Source organism: Phocoena phocoena, chromosome 17 (genome assembly GCF_963924675.1).
Source record: "Phocoena phocoena chromosome 17, mPhoPho1.1, whole genome shotgun sequence".
Taxonomy (NCBI): Eukaryota; Metazoa; Chordata; class Mammalia; order Artiodactyla; family Phocoenidae; genus Phocoena; species Phocoena phocoena.
The window spans coordinates 12,125,028-12,141,656 of NC_089235.1; the positions used below are offsets into that span (position 1 = coordinate 12,125,028).

Genomic DNA, 16,629 nt, shown 5'->3' on the forward strand with positions numbered 1-16,629 from the left:
GTTTTATGCTCCTTGTATGAGGTAAGACAGTGGCATTGGACAGGCTTATGAGCCTGCCCTTTATGTGAGCCAGACCTCGTTCCTTATAGACTAAAGTAGTATTTCAAAACCGAAGCCACTTTTCATCTATTTAACTAAATGTAGTATTCATATCTGCCTTTAAATATCAAGAGCAAAACATACATGAGAATTTAGGAGGAACATTTTGTGGGTGTGGAGATTTTTCCTGTCATATTCAATATGGCTACAGAAATATTTCAAAGGCAAGAAGAAATTATTAGGTAAAGACAAATCGTATTATTTTAAAGTATATTTTTGAAAGATTACAAATTGTCACTTACTGAAAACTGACAAAATCATGAAGGAAGAAGTTTTGTGTGTACTTGTAGATTGGCATAAAAACAAACAAACAAAAAAACTTCAGCCTGGTTAAACGTTATAAATGATCCAGAAAGTCATTCTGGGCCCAAACCAGCCCCAAACAATGTGTTTAACAATTTTAAGTTAAAATAATTTTTGTCCAACAGGCTTAGATTAGCCAGACTAAGAAAAAGAAACACAGGAGGTAAAGGACAGAATTCTAAATTCTACAGCCTAAATTTAAATTTAATGGCATTATCACTCACCCCAACTTCAGTGGGATTAATAACACTGACCAGAAAAGGCTCTGCTCTGTGCACGTCGAACATGTATGCTCAGAGGTCATCTCTGCATTTACTTGCTTGATCCTTATATTCATCATGTGGAAGAAACCATATGCTATTTCTAAAATAGTAAGCAGCAAGTGTTTGTTTTTTTCCAGGTCTTCCTTAGTTCTTTATGTAATATTGCATTTTTCAAGATCTTGTTATGTTTTTATGTAACACTGCATGAAATGCTGTTTCCTTTTTTTCTTTGTTTCTTATTCTGCCTCACCACCAAATTACCGTTAATTAAAGTTAAATATACATTGTAAGTGGGAACTGGTGTTATAGCTGATAGTTCTGACATAACTAAAACTCTGCTCTAACTCTTGAGTTACTGGATTTTTTTTTTTAAATCGACATAATTAAGTAGAAAGAGCCCTGGTTTGAACATTAAGAACCTGGTTCTAATCTAAGTGCTCACAAACTAGCCCTGTGACCAAGCGAGATGAGAATAATATGGCTAATCTCTCTGACTCTGTTTTCATATCTTCTCTGTTCATATTTCTAATTGCTGCCAAGATCAGGTGAAATAGTTGAAGTGAAAGAACTCTGAAAAGTCAAGTATTTAACAAGTATAAGATGGTTTCACATGAGTTTGTATATGTTGATACACATAGACAAATGTAATGTGACTCCTTATGTATATAAACTCTCTCATCCAACAAGACCCATGAAAATACCCAATACTAACAGTGCCAGTGACCAGTAAGTGCTCAGAACTCTGCTCAACAATTGAGTGCTACTTTCCATTTGAAGGGAACAATGAGATAAACAGCCCCATCTGGGGATAATTTGAGCCACTACATTTCCTTCCTGAGGCCTCTAACCAAAACATCAGTCCTGTTTTTGAACAGGAACTTACAAGTCATAAAGCTCATCTTCTTTCTCTCCCAGACCTCTTTTTTCTTTCTTACACGGAATTTTTTACTTCCACTCCCAGCTTTCCCAGAGAGCTGGTACAAGAGTGGTCGCGATGAGAATAGGGCAGGAATTAGAATCAGAATCAGATGGTGGAATTCCTGGAGGCATTCTGGCCAATGTTTCCCACATAGGGCTAGTTTCTAGTTACCACGGTTGTGGCAAATGCATGCACATGGATGTCTCTGAGTGAGGGAGTGAATGCTACAGAATGCCCCTTAGCTACATAGAAACAAGGATCAACTCTCCATCTGAGGGGCCACGTAAGCATCTTGTGGAGTTGCCATCTGGGGTCACCTGCTATTATTCTGAGTCCACAAGCATCTTAGCAAAGAAGCATCGGGGAAAGAAAGGACATGCTGACCGTGATCCTCAGCAATGGCTGCATGGCTCCGGTTCATGCAGGGTTAAATAAACTGCCACTTCAGTGGCTCACTACCTAATCCTGGTCTCCAGGCTATCAGAGAAGGGGATTTCATATAAGGTTTCACAGGTCAACCATTTATTTATCGTTTTGCTGTCTTACATCAGAACGTAAAAATATATATGCATTTTTATTTACCAAAATACACACATTTTATTTCTTTGAGCATAAGTGACATTCTATTTCTACATTTCAAATGGTATGTAGACTAAAACACATTTGACATGGCCTGGTCTGGAAACACACTTACTGGCAATGCACTGGCTGATCTTCTGACCTATAGAAAGGGTTCCAATTAAGGCTACCTGATCTCTGTGACAGGCACAATAATGGTCCCCCAAGATGTGCACATCCTAATTCTCAGGCCTTTCATGGCAAAACATATTTTATGGATGTGATTATTAACGACCGTAAGATAGGGAGATTATCCTGGATTATCCAAGTGGGCCCTATCTAATCACTCTGGTCCTTACAAATGGAGAGCCTTTCCTGACTATGGAGAGAGAGATGTGAAGACAGAAGAATGGTAAGAGAGATACAATTGACAATCAGAGAATGACTAGAGATATGCTTTACAGATGGAAGAGGAAAAGGGCCATAAGCCAAGGTGTGCAGGCAGCCTCCGACAGCTGGAAAACTCAAGGAAATGGATTCTCCTCTAGAGCCTCCAGAAGGAAACACAGCCTAGCAAAACATTGATTTCAGCCCACTGACACCCATGTCAAACTTCTGACCTCCAGAGCTGTACGAGTTCAACACTGAATCAGTGCTCCTCACTTGTTTCTTCCTTGTCCTTTTGACTCCTTATTATATATTCCTCTTTTGTTTCACTCCCTCATCCTGTCTCTTTAATTTTACTTTCTGCTTTGTCCCTTCCCTTCCGTTTCTCAACACTCCCGTCTCCTTCCCTGTCCTCCTCTCCCACTTCCACCTTTCTTACATTTGACTTTCATTTCCCTGTTTTAGTCTCCTAATCTCTCTGCTCACCATTGTCAACCCTCTGCTTTCACATTTACTGAAATTTTTAGATAAACTGAACTTTTGGCAATCTACCCCAACTGTTGTAGGGTGCAGAAGGGAGAGACAGGAAATAGCCTGGGTAACAGGATATTAGTAAAGGAACGTCTTCCCTCCTCCAACTTCAAGCACGAATAATCATAACGCTAATAGGCAAAGGGGGAGCAAAAGTATTTTTCATTCAGTTCTCTGAGTATATTGACAAATAATTTTAGAGACCAAATTATTTGAATGAATGGCAAGGTAATTTATTAGACATTAATTTTGGTTTGTCCTTAGTACTGTAGGAATCTCACTCGAAGGAATGAGTGCTCTCCTGATTTTTTTTTTTTTTTTTTTGCGGTACGCGGGCCTCTCACTGTTGTGGCCTCTCCCGCTGCGGAGCACAGGCTCCGGACGCGCAGGCTCAGCGGCCATGGCTCACGGGCCCAGCCGCATCCGCGGCATGTGGGATCTTCCCGGACCGGGGCACGAACCCCTGTCCCCTGCATTGGCAGGCAGACTCCCAACCACCGCGCCACCAGGGAAGCCCTCCTGATTTATCTTTAAAAGGTCACTCCCTTGCTGCCCTAGCCTCACAGGTTAAAAACAAAGGTAGTCAGACACATGGAAAACAACCACCTATGTATGCTTTTGTTTGGGCTGTTGGAAAGGTGCGTGCTGGGAACTCCCTGGTGGTCCAGTGGTTAGGACTCCACGCTCTAATGCCCAGGCTCAATCCCTGGTCGAGGAACTAAGACCCCACAAGCCATGAGGCACGGCCAGAAAAAAAAGAAAGAAAAAAAAGATGTGTGCTGAAATTTTAGGAAGAGAAGTACCCCCATCATGAGGGGCCTCTAGACTAAAAACAGGTTGGAGAGTTTTGGGGGGCAGTTCCCAGAGTAGCCCAGACTTGTGTCCCCACAGAGGAGAGGCTCTGGTGAGATAGCACTTGGATGCCTCGGTGACAAAATTAAGTCAGGACTTTGTAGACATTAAGATTCTTGGGCCCACATCTGGCCCCTCAAAGTAACCACACAGGGTTGGACACTGAGACCTCAGGAGCAACCAGGGGACAAAGACATAAACCCTTGCAGACCCCTTATAATCTGAAGAAGGGGAAGGACTCTCAACACCCAGCTGAAGTGAAATTTCTTGCTATCCTGTTAAACTGCAGCTCTAAGCCAACGTTTAATTTAGAACACACCATCAAGAGACTTCCCCCAGATCTTTTCCCAAATGTCATTCTTTGCAGGCTTTCTAGACCACCCTGCCTAGGACTGTTAACACCCTCCACCTCACGCTTCCTATTTTCCTTCCCTGCTTTTTCTCCTTAGTACCTTTTTATCTTTCTCCCACACCACAAGGCCTAAGATTTTTGTCTGTTTTGTGCCCTGAATTCCCATTGCTTAAAAGAGTGCCTGACACATGGTAGACAGTTGGGGCATATTTGTTAAATGAGTAAATTTTTAACCTGTGTCATAGAATAAAGAAATTCCTACCTGCTAGAAATGCAGAAGCTGCTAGAAACCTTAGTTTTTAGGGAGGCTTAGCATATTAATAGCAAAATTAATTAATTTAATTAATAGAAAAATTAATACATTAGCTTGGCACCCAATCAAACCTCTGGCTCTATTTCAGAGTTATCTTTTTTTTTAATTTCATCAGCCAGCCATCCCTTACTCCTCACTGATAAGAAGGCGAATGTCCACTTCCAGGCAACAGTCCTTCTCCAAGCAGAGAAAGACCTTTATTCAAGAAACACAAGTCCTCCTCTCCAAAACCCCTCTTCTTCCAGCCTGCAGCACTCCTAAGCACCTAACAGTCATCTTCGTATTATTCCTGAGCAGTTCTAGACCACAAAGGGCCAGAAATTTAGATTCAGTCACGCATAACCAGTTTCTGTAAAACAAAGTCACTTCCAAATTGTAGGTGGCTCAAGTTAGCAGTGATTTCCGGAACTACATCTTAGAGTCAGCATTTACATCTGTGCTTTGCACAGTGCTAAAAATGAAGAGGCTAATAAATGCCTGTTGATTAATTCTCACAACATATACCATTTCTGAGAAAAGTCTTGCTCCAAAAGGGGACTTAAACATGCTCAGTGCCAAAATGTGATACAATTTTCTGGAATTTTCATGCTATTCCAGGGCTGTCCCCAAGAAGCAAAACTAAATTCCCAGAATCATATCAGCAGCTACAGGACAGCGGTTAACACATTCTGCTCACAGCTGGGCTGCCAACGGAGCTTTCTCATAGCTGAAAATCTGATTATCAGCTTCTCCAACGCCTGAGAACCCCCAGGCACATCCCTGTTCCCAGAGCCAGGAAGAAGCATCTTACCTGGGAGGGTTTTTTCTTCTTACTTCTGAGTAATCTGCTCTGGTACCCAAATATCTCCACTCCTGAGATGTCCAGATTCATCTCCAGATTCATCTCCTTTCATCTACGACACGCTTTTCCTGGTGAAGAATAATTGGGGGAAATTTTTTAGTACAGATATTCACTTTGGGAATGAAATTCCAAAATTTTCTCTAATTTTTTTAGAATGATCCATTTGGGCATGTATACACACTATTTACTAAACTGATATTTTCAGAATTATTATAATTGCAAAAAGCAGTACTTTAAAGCTAACCTAGATTAGCTTTATAAAAGTAAAAAATGAAAGCCACCAAGCAATGAAAAGTATTGCCTATATACTGATTAACTTATTAGCATAACAATTTTCTATAAAATGCCTTCATTTCAGAAGTTTATTGTATTTAGCATGGAATTTATTTTTTTAACTCAAAAAATAGCATACTAGGAAATTTAATTTTCAGCTACCAAAACCTGAAAGATACATGTTATTCTGAATACGAGGGTAAAGTTTTAATAGATTTTAAAATGATTCACTTCCCTGCTTATCTCCTGCTTTTCTTAGTTCTCTCTCTTACCTCTTCTCAGCACATCCCATCCCCCAAGCTAAAGGATTTGAAAGGAGGTGGAAAGTGTTGGGTTTTAGGATCACAGGTGCATTTGTATTTGAAAAAACATGATTCTTTTTTTTCATAAATTAAAAATCTGTTGCACGAACAATAATTACCAACAGTCCCCGTGCTCCGGACCTGACACTGCCCTAAGAGCTTTATATTAGCTTTATATATTTAATATTTACATATTCACTTAATGCTCACAACAACCTGTGGGACCAGTACTACCAGCATTATTATTCCCCAGTTTTCAGACAGTCTAAAACAGAAAGGTGAAGTAACTTGGCCATGACCACCCAGTTAGTGAGGGGTAGAGCAGGCTGGTCCTCAAGTCCACGATATTAACAGCTGCACTACATTGCCTCTCCACAATGATCTTACATTTCCAACTACATTTGTCCTTCTTGAAAACGAACCTTCTACGCCTCCCTGCCCAGATCTTTCCCAGGGTTCTGTTATTTTCAAAAGAACTGTCACTCCTGTCACTCCTTTTATAATCTACCTTTCTCTTCAACTGCCCTTTGCCACTCAAGAAGATTCCTCTAGGGAATGGCCCTTACTTAATTCCCAGGGATTTCCTCAAGTAAATCCTGGAAGACTCAAAATCCTCAAATTCCTCAAGAGCAAATTCCTGAAGGCTTCCTCTGTGCCCTCCTCCTTCCCCTGCTACCTGCAGCACCTGCTTCCTTGGGAAGCCCGTGTGCCTTTCGTAGGGCTACCTGCCACTTCTCTTGCCTGACCAATAACTGCAACGTTAATCAAGTGAGTGAGAAGTTGGATTTTTTTTTTTCTTCAGGGTGTTTTTAGTCTGTGTTAATCATACAAATATTCATGTATACAGTCGGGAGAAACTGCCTCATCTTCGTCGCCTCCCAGGCACCAGGAGGCGCCACCGCAAACAGCCAGCCAGCTTGCTTGCTGCCACACCACTGTCCAGAAGGAGAGGGCCGCAGCTCCAGCATTCACCCAAGGAGACAGACAAAAGGCGAGGCAGGGTGGGGCGGGCAGTCAGCTTGCAGTGCTGGGCCCTGGCAACGCCACCACCCTCTCCCGCTGGGGCTCACAGTGAATCTGGGGAGGGGTTTATCCTTACGCCCACTTCCCACCTGGGCCACCCTTGGGCCACACCAGCTGTCTTGGTGAGGTTCTCTCCTGGCTGGAAGTGCCTTTGATGGACGTTAGGTAACAGCCAGTCCTTGCGGGGGGAAGAGAAGGCTGTTTCTTGTAGAAAAATGCCCCCAATTCAACTGTCCCCATGGCAAAAAGAAGAAGAGCGGGCACGCGTGCACACACATCCACGCACACCTCACTCGGTGCAGACAGACATGTTCCTCCCAAGCCTCAGCCCCTCTGCCTCCCCCGCTGGCCTCAGGTCCTTAAGGATGCTGCCTGCCTCACCTCGCGGGTGCCAGACACTGGTGGTCCTGCCCAGAGGCAGCCTGCGACTTGGTAAAGAGTCCAAGAGGAACAGACTACTGGGGCTGAGAGGGTAGCCTCTGCTGGCCCACTAGGCGGTGGAAAAGAGGGGCTCTGAGGACTTGCTCAGAGCCCACACCAGCGAGAAGAGGCAGGATGAATGGTACTAAGGGCCGCCAGGCCCTGGGAGGACCACGGACTCCTTCCGCCCCTACTCCGCGGCTGGCGCTCGCTCTGGCCTCTGCAAGGAGCGCACCGCTCCAAAGATGTGCACAGAAAGGGTTTGTTCTTGGGAGAGAAGCCAACGTGCTTGGGACAATTACCTTGCCAGGTGAGACTGCCTAAAAGCAAGGGGAGGAGGAGAATCCTTGTGGAAGGCCCAGACCCACTGACGGGGACCCGTGAAGCCACTGCTGCATAACGGCGGGCAGCCCCCCTGGGAAAAGGGGAAGGGGCACCTAGTGTGGGGGAGGTGAGGAAGCCCGGAGCCCAGCGGGTGTAAAGCCTCCCATGATCCTGCAGGGGCAGCTGGAGATGTGATGCTTTGAGGGCTATCCAGTGAGCAGAATGGTTGGGCATGTGTGGGCTCCAGGGTGGTGGTGTCCCCGGAGGTTGGCAGCAACAGTAGCACCAGTCTGCGCCCAATAGGGCCCTCAAACAAAAAGCCATCGTGAGCCCCTGGCTTGGACCTGTGGTGGCCTGGGCACCTGGCAGGGACTCCCCTCTGCTCTGCTGGGAATGGGGTGCTCTGTGTGTGCATAGAAAGTAGGTGCTCCAGTGCGAGCTCTAGTCCGGCCCCAGCCCCAGCGGCACTGCCCTTTCAGCAGGCAGGCTCCACCCTCCCCCGGGGCTTCTCCAGTGGACCAATGTTTACGCCCCCTTTTATTTGGGGTGAGGTGGGGAGGCAAAGGGAGAATTTCATACAAGCTTTTCTCTCACAGTCAAGCTTGAAAAACATAACCGTCTCAGAAATGGACGAGGAGGAACAAACAACACGCGTTTTGGGAACTCAGACACCCAGACAGAGCCAGACAGACTCTCAGCCACACCCAGGCCACATGACCCCTGCGGCCAATCAGCGAGCTGGACTCCCTGCTGTCTCACAGCCGGGGGGGATGGCGGTGTGGCAACAGGCAGGTGACCCAGCAACGGCACCCTAGATCCGTATGCCCGGCTACCAAACGAACCAAGACTCGAGGGAAGGACGGGGGGAGAAGAGAAGAGGGACTTTGCATACTCCTGTATCTTTGGCACACAGCTGTTCTGGCCTGGTTTGAGCTTCCTGTGGAGATATCCACATCTCAACCTGCTCGGAACGCGCGGCATGCCAGTGGGGCCACCTGTCCCAGGGAGCAGCCAGCCAACCAACCTGTGCTCCGGCTGGGCTGTGCCTTGCCCGCCACCTCCCAATAGCTAAGCATCCTGCCCAGGGAGGGGGTCCTTTCATTCCCAGCAAAATGTGGTCTCCAAGATCACGCAGTTAGTAAGTGTGGCCCTTCCCCACGGCAAATTCCCCCATCTGGGGCTCCATTTTCATACCTTAACAGCTCAGCCTCCACTAACAGGCTGCGAAAACACCACAAAGGACAATTGGAGGGAAACGCAGGGAAGGGAGTTGTGTGACAACAGAGAAGCAGGGGACACCTTCACATTCGCCGGCTGTACACTCGCTGGTGAGCTGCACCAACACCCGTGTGTGTGTGTGTGTGTGCACGCAGCACGCACATAGCACAGAGGCCCCGTTCCCAGAGTGAATGGGGAGCCGCTGTGTACCAAGAATCCGAAAGAGCAGTAAGCGTGATGGCGTGTCTCTCCGCCAAGAGAAACGTGGAAGGAAAGCAATTTGAATTGTCACGAGTGTGTGCAGGAGGTCACCTCTCGGCCTCACAAACTCCCACGTCACCTGAGATCTGTCCTCCAGGCTCCTCTGCTGGCCACACAGGGAAGTTTGGTCTTCAGAGGTTCTGATGCTAACAAGCCACAGGGTTGACGAATACAAAGGTCAAAGGTGTAAATCGATAGAAGATTAAAGAGAAAAAAAGAGGAAAAGCGTGATAACCCATAGGCTGATGCCATTGAAAACAAATGGGGTCAGAGTCTTGTGGAATCGGGTGGCACGGCAGGTGTCCTCCTATAGCACCTACCCACAGAGTCCCCAAGCAGGCCGTGCCAGCTTTGAACCTGAATTGTTTCCCAGAGCAAGCAGCTATTCTATACACAGAATGTTATCCCTTATCTAAAAAAATAAAAGTGGGGAAAGAGTGGAAAAAATTAACATATGCTCAAAACTACAAGCTGTCTGTAGGCAAAATAACTTTTGTTTAGAAGATGGCTTTTTCCCCCTCATTTTAAACATTTTTTTCCTTCCCGAGCGCCCTAATGACTTGTTAGACTAACGCCTAATAAACAAAACCCAAAGTGGCTGCGAGGATTTCTTCTCGGTAGCCTTAACACCACTCCCACCACTCAGCATTCACACACACACACACACACACACACACACACACACACACACACGCTGCGTTTACTCAAAAGTAGTCTTTCTGATTCTTCCTCTTCTTCCAGGATGGGGGTCAGAGCCACGGGTCCCTGAGACGTGGTCTGCAATCCAGAGGAACCCCTTGCCCTCCCCTTCCAGAGTCAAGCCTTGTGTCTTTCGTTAATTTTTCTTCTTGGTGACACCCGTTTAAGACTGACTGAAGGGGTAAGGCCCGCGGAGCCCCTTACTGTAAGTCACGACGGATAAGTTGTTTGCGTGACTGTTGGGGGACAGATCTACAGAGTTCTGGGAGAGTCTACTCTCATCTTGCTCGGTTTGGTCAGGCGTGGGACCTCATGTGTTTTTGCTGATCGAGTCGAACCCGGAACCCCTAGGGTCTTTTGTTTTCATCTGACTGTCGTTTCTTTTGGGGAGAAGCAAACGGGGTGAAGCTTCCTTCTACCTTGCGATGTGGCTGTGTGTGGAACTCCGTTTCAAAAGATGACAGCTGCTGTGCTACTCCTAGAAGTCCACCCGCCTCCACACTGAGAATGACCCAGATGACATCTCCATAGTAGAGTCCTGTAGCAGTGCACATCCGCCACTGTCCCTGATCCATTCCTGCTCTGCTGGGGCTGCACATCTGGACGCTGACATCTGCAATCTCCTGGGGGTTTAGCAATCTCACCAACACCATGTTCACATGTCCAAGCTGGTCTCCCCTGACATATTTAAGACAAACCCCTGGAGGCCAGGCCTCTGCCCCAGAATTTTGGATCCGCCATGTTTTTATATATTGAGCATAAGGGGATATCGACTCCCGTTCTCCTATGGTGACATCTTCAACAAAGGACACAGACGGCACACTGATGTTTGGGCTCTCAAAGTCATACTAGGCGCCAATTGCTCCTTGTAGGTTCCAGCTGGTCATGTCCAGGAGGAAGGCGCAGCCGGCCGGGTTGAGCTGGAAGCCGAGCAACCGCTGGAACTCGGAGATGAGCACGTCCTTGTCGGCGGTGCCCAGGCAGCTGAACTTCTGCATCAGCCCAGGGTCCAGGCCCATGTCCGGCGTCCGTGGCTGGGGCCGGACACTCGCTTCCCCGCCTCCTCACAACTGGGCCGCTACCGCACCGCCGGGCCCGGGGACCATGAGGGGGGCCGCTGCTAGCTGGCGGCGCCGCGACCCTGCTCCTCCGGGTTAGGCCCCAGGCCTCTCACCGCCCACAGGGATAAACTCACTCAGCCACGGGCTCACTCTCGCGCTGCCCGCCCCTCCAAGCGCCGACACCCCGCCAGGCCACCTCTCACTTCTCCCCTGCCTCCGCCTCAAGGTGGATTTTTTTTTTAATTTAAAAAGTGATTCTAGAGTAGTCGGTATTGGTAAACAGCTGTGACTTTTAAATTCTGATAAAGTTCCTGCCACAATTTTCTAGGATGTGTAGATAGTGTTAAGAAAACTTAATATGTTTTTTAATAACAAACAAACATATGTATGGTGCTTACTATGTGCCAGACCCTGTTCTTAGTGTAGAGCTTAATATAGATTGACTCATTTAATCCTCACAGCAACCCTATGAGGTAGGTACTATCATTTCCCATTTCACAGATGGGAAAGTTGGAGACATTAACTCGTGCCATTAATAACAGAAGAACCAGCATTTGGACTCAGGTAGTCTAGCTCTCCCATCTATCTGCTTAATTACTACACCACGCTGGTGCCCTAAGACATATGTGAATTCTGTAAAGTCAGAAACAATACTTATTTAATGTCAAAACAGAGTTTACCCTCAGTATATTCTAACTTGTCCCCTCCCCACTAAAAGTGAATACATAGGTCTGTAAATCCAAGTTAATATATCCTGTTCCATTATTCTGATTCCATAAGATTGGAATGAGAACCTTTGCTATTATATATAAAAATAAGGCATTTCAATACCACTCATACAATGAGATGTACAATCTTTTCATGACTTCAAATGTTATCTATTCATAATAAAAGTGAAATTATACTCAATTTCTCCATTGTACAAAATAAGGTACAAATTGTGAAATTTCTATTAGTAAAAATATACCGTTACTTATGTCAGACTATTAATTAGCAATCCTTTATTATTTCTTCATAGTACAAAGGAAATACAACTTAGCAAACTTTAACTTTTTCTAAAGGAATTTTATCTGCAACCATTTAAAATAAATGTGTGTGTGTATGTATACGTATATATACTGTAGCAAATTATTTTGCTTTTTTCCTACGTCAATTTTCCACTGTCAGAAGCACAGTACCCTCCACACTCTGGATCTACCTGTGCTTTCTTTCTCCCTCTGGTACTCACCACTGTTGAACCTACTCTATACGTTATTTACGGTCAATTTATTGTCTGCCCCTTCAGAATGTGTGCTCCATCAGAGGAGGGATTTGTCTGTTTTGTTTACTGCTATGTCTCTAGCACTAGAACAATGCCTAACACATAGTAGAGAGTAAATAAAAGGCTGTTAAAGGAATATGAACCTCTGAAGAAAATCTCCCTACAACAGCCTCCCCCTCCCTCCCCCACCCCCCAAATCATACCTTCGGGGAAGACACTGTGTGAACAAGATGAGAGCTCTACTTTCTCTGAGTGTGAAAGACTGCAAGGGAGTTTGCAGAGGCTTATGGAGCCCTGGGAAGTGGATGGGTCAGTCTTGCCGTCTCCCTTAACGGAGGTGGGGAGCTGGGGGTTAGTCTCATTAAGAGCTTGCGAGGTAGTGATTCGGCATATAATTCAGGATTTAGCGTGACTTAATAATATAGTCAATTCTCACGATCACAGATTCCACATTTGCAAATTTGCCTACCTGCTAATATGTATTTGTAATCCCAAAATCAATACTCAGGGTGCTTTCGTGGTCATTCACAGAGATACACAGAACAGCAAAAAATGCCGGTTGCCCAGAGCACCTGCTCCCAGCTGAGACCGACAAGACGACGTTCTTTTTGTTTCAGCTTTCTTACTGTAAAGAAGTGCCACTTTGTTTTGCACTTTTGTGCTTTTTGTTGGTAATTTCACTATTTAAAATGTTTAAAAGCACAGTGCTGCCTAGTGTTCCTAAGTGCAAGAAATTATGATGTGCCTCATGGAAAAAATATGTATGTTAGATAAGCTTCCTTCAGATATGAGTAATAGTGCTGCTGGACATGAGTTCCATGTTACTGGATCAGTAGTATGCATTAAATAAGGTGTCCTTACAGAAACATGCACAAAACAAGGTCGTGTACTGATCACTTAATGATGAAAACGTTGTGAACAGAGGCTTAAGGGAACCCAACCCTGTATTTCCCCCAGAAGCAATGATTCTGTATTCACTAAATCACTGTTTGCGGTGACTTCTATAGAACCTAACTAGCAGGCGTAACAAGAATCAACTGTAGCTCCCGTGGAGTTCTCCAGCATGGTTCCCTTTCTGACTTTGGAAACATCATCTCTGTGCTTTCTCACAAATAACCTTCCCGGACACAGTAAATATTTACAGAAAGCCATGGATGAGGAATCAGTAAACCTGAATTCATCCCTCCTCCCCCAATTTGGAGGGTCAGTCTGAGGAAATTATTTAACCTTTCTTGGTAGAGCCTTGTGATCTGCAAATGGTTTCCTGAACTGAAAGGAAGAACGTGAAAGCCCTTTCATGTTGATATGTGTAAGGTATTTTTCCAAGTTGAACAATGGCTTTTTCCTTCAGATCTCAGGGCATCTTGGCAGCATTTTCATGGAGCTCCATTGTTAACAAATTTCAGGAACTTGATCTTTGGGTTCAAGAGATGAAAAGACAGTTCCCTTGAATAAACCAACACTTTCCTACTCCCAGAATCCTGGTCATCACTGAACCTTGCCTGACATCAGAAACTGCCTTTCAACCTCCCTTCTCCCAGGGAGCAGTCCAGCATCCAGTCCCTCTAAGTGTCCAATTGGCGACAAGTAGTGCCAAGCAAGGAGTCCTGGCTAGTGACGCAGGAGATCTGAACTCTCATCTGCCGCTGTTCAACTTTGTTACTGAAGGTAAGTCATTTCACATCTTTGGGCATCAGCTCCTTCATTTAAAAGCAACTGTTACAAGTCTCGTAGATAGCCTCATCCACCAGAGGGCAGACAGCAGAAGCATGAAGAACTACAATTCCGCAGCCTGCGGAACAAAAACCACATTCACAGAAAGATAGACAAGATGAAAAGGCAGAGGGCTATGTACCAGATGAAGGAACAATATAAAACCCCAGAAAAGCAACTAAATGAAGTGGAGACAGGCAACCTTCCAGAAAAAGAATTCAGAATAATGATAGTGAAAATGATCCAGGACCTCGGAATAAGAATGGAGGCAAAGACCGAAAAGATGCAAGAAATGTTTAACAAAGACCTAGAAGAATTAAAGAACAAGCACCGAGAAGAATCAAAGAACAAACAAAGAGAGATGAACAATACAATAATTGAAATGAAAAATACACTAGAAGGAATCAATAGCAGAATAACTGAGGCAGAACAGATAAGTGACCTGGAAGACACAATGGTGGAATTCACTGCCACGGAACTGAATAAAGAATGAAAAGAAATGAAGACAGCCTAAGAGACCTCTGGGACAACATTAAACAAAACAACATTCACATTATAGGGGTCCCAGAAGGAGAGGAGAGAGAGAAATGACCCAAGAAAATATGTGAAGAGATTATAGTCGAAAACTTCCCTAACATGGGAAAGGAAATAGCCACCCAAGTCCAGGAAGTTCAGAGAGTCCCAGGCAAGATAAACGCAAGGAGAAACATGCCAAGACACATAGTAATCAAACTGACAAATATTAAAGACAAAGAAAAATTATTGAAAGCAACAAGGGAAAAATGACAAATAACATACAAGGGAACTCCCATAAGATTAACAGCTGACTTCTCAGCAGAAACTCTACAAGCCAGAAGGGAGTGGGACAATATATTTAAAGTGATGAAGGGGAAGACCCTACAACCAAGATTACTCTACCTGGCAAGGATCTCATTCACATTCAACAGAGAAATCAAAAGCTTTACAGACAAGCAAGAGCTAAGAGAATTCAGCACCCCCAAACCAGTTCTACAACAAATGCTAAAGGAACTTCTCTAAGTGGGAAACATAAGAGGAAAAAAGGACCTACAAAAACAAACCCGTAAAAATTAAGAAAATGGTAATAGGAACTTACATATCGATAATTACCTTAAACGTGAATGGATTAAATGCTACAACCAAAAGACACAGGCTCACTGAATGGATACAAAAACAAGACCCATATATATGCTGTCTACAAGAGACCCACTTCAGACCTAGGGACACATACAGACTGAAAGTGAGGGGATGGAAAAAGATATTCCATGCAAATGGAAATCAAAAGAAAGCTGGAGTAGCAATACTCATATCAGGTAAAATAGACATTAAAATAATGAATGTTACAAGCGACAAGGAAGGACACTACATAATGATCAAGGGATCAATCCAAGAAGAAGAGAAAACAATTATAAATATATATGCACCAAACATAAGAGCACTTCAATACATAAGGCAACTGCTAACAGCTAGCTACAAAGGAGGAAATAAACAGTAACACAATAACAGTGAGGGAGTTTAACACCTCACTTACACCAATGGACAGATCATCCAGAGAGAAAATTAGTAAGGAAACACAAGCTTTAAATGACACAACAGACCAGATAGATTTAATTGATATTTATAGGACATTCCATCCAAAAACAGCATATTACACTTTCTTCTCAAGTGCACAAGGAACATTCTCCAGGATAGATCACATCTTGGGTCACAAACCAAGCCTTGGTAAATTTAAGAAAACTGAAATCAAATCAAGCATCTTTTCTGACCACGTCTTTTCTATGAGATTAGAAATCAATTACGGGGAAAAAAACGTAAAACACACAAACACATGGAGGCTAAACAATACATTACTAAATAACGAAGAGATCACTGAAGAAATCAAAAAGGAAATCAAAAAACACCTACAGACAAATTACAATGAAAACACGACGATCCAAAACCCATGGGATGCAGGAAAAGCAGTCCTAAGAGGTAAGTTTAAAGCAATACAAGCCTACCTCAAGAAACAAGAAAAATCTGAAATGAACCATCTACCTTACACCTAAAGGAACTAGAGAAAGAAGAAGAAACAAAACCCAAAGTTAGTAGAAGGAAAGAAATCATAAAGATCACAGTAGAAATAAATGAAATAGAAACAAAGAAAACAATAGCAAAGATCAATAAAACTAAAAGCTGGTTCTTTGAGAAGATAAACAAAACTGATAAACCTTTAGCCAGACTCATCAAGAAAAAGAGGGAGAGGACTCAAATCAATAAAATTAGAAATGAAAAAGGAGAAGTTACAACAGACACTGCAGAAATACAAAGCATCCTAAGAGACTACTACAAGCAACTCTATGCCAATAAAATGGACAACCTGGAAGAAATTGGCAAATTCTTAGAAAGGTATAACCTTCCAAGACTGAACCAGGAAGAAATATGAACAGACCAATCACAAGCACTGAAATTGAAACTGTGATTAAAAATCTTCCAACAAACAAATGTCGAGGACCAGATGGCTTCACAGGTGAATTCTATCAAACATTTAGAGAACAGCTAACACTCATCCTTTTCAAACTCTTCCAAAAATTGCAGAAGGAACACTCACAAACTCATTCTATGAGGCCACCATCACCCTGACACCAAAACCAAAGATACT

General features: G+C 44.1%; 1 pseudogene; it reads right to left on the reverse strand.

The window, feature by feature from the left end:
- Nucleotides 1-10,101: 10,101 nt before the first annotated feature.
- Nucleotides 10,102-10,957, reverse strand: LOC136137277 (protein ILRUN-like; annotated as a pseudogene).
- Nucleotides 10,958-16,629: the final 5,672 nt, after the last annotated feature.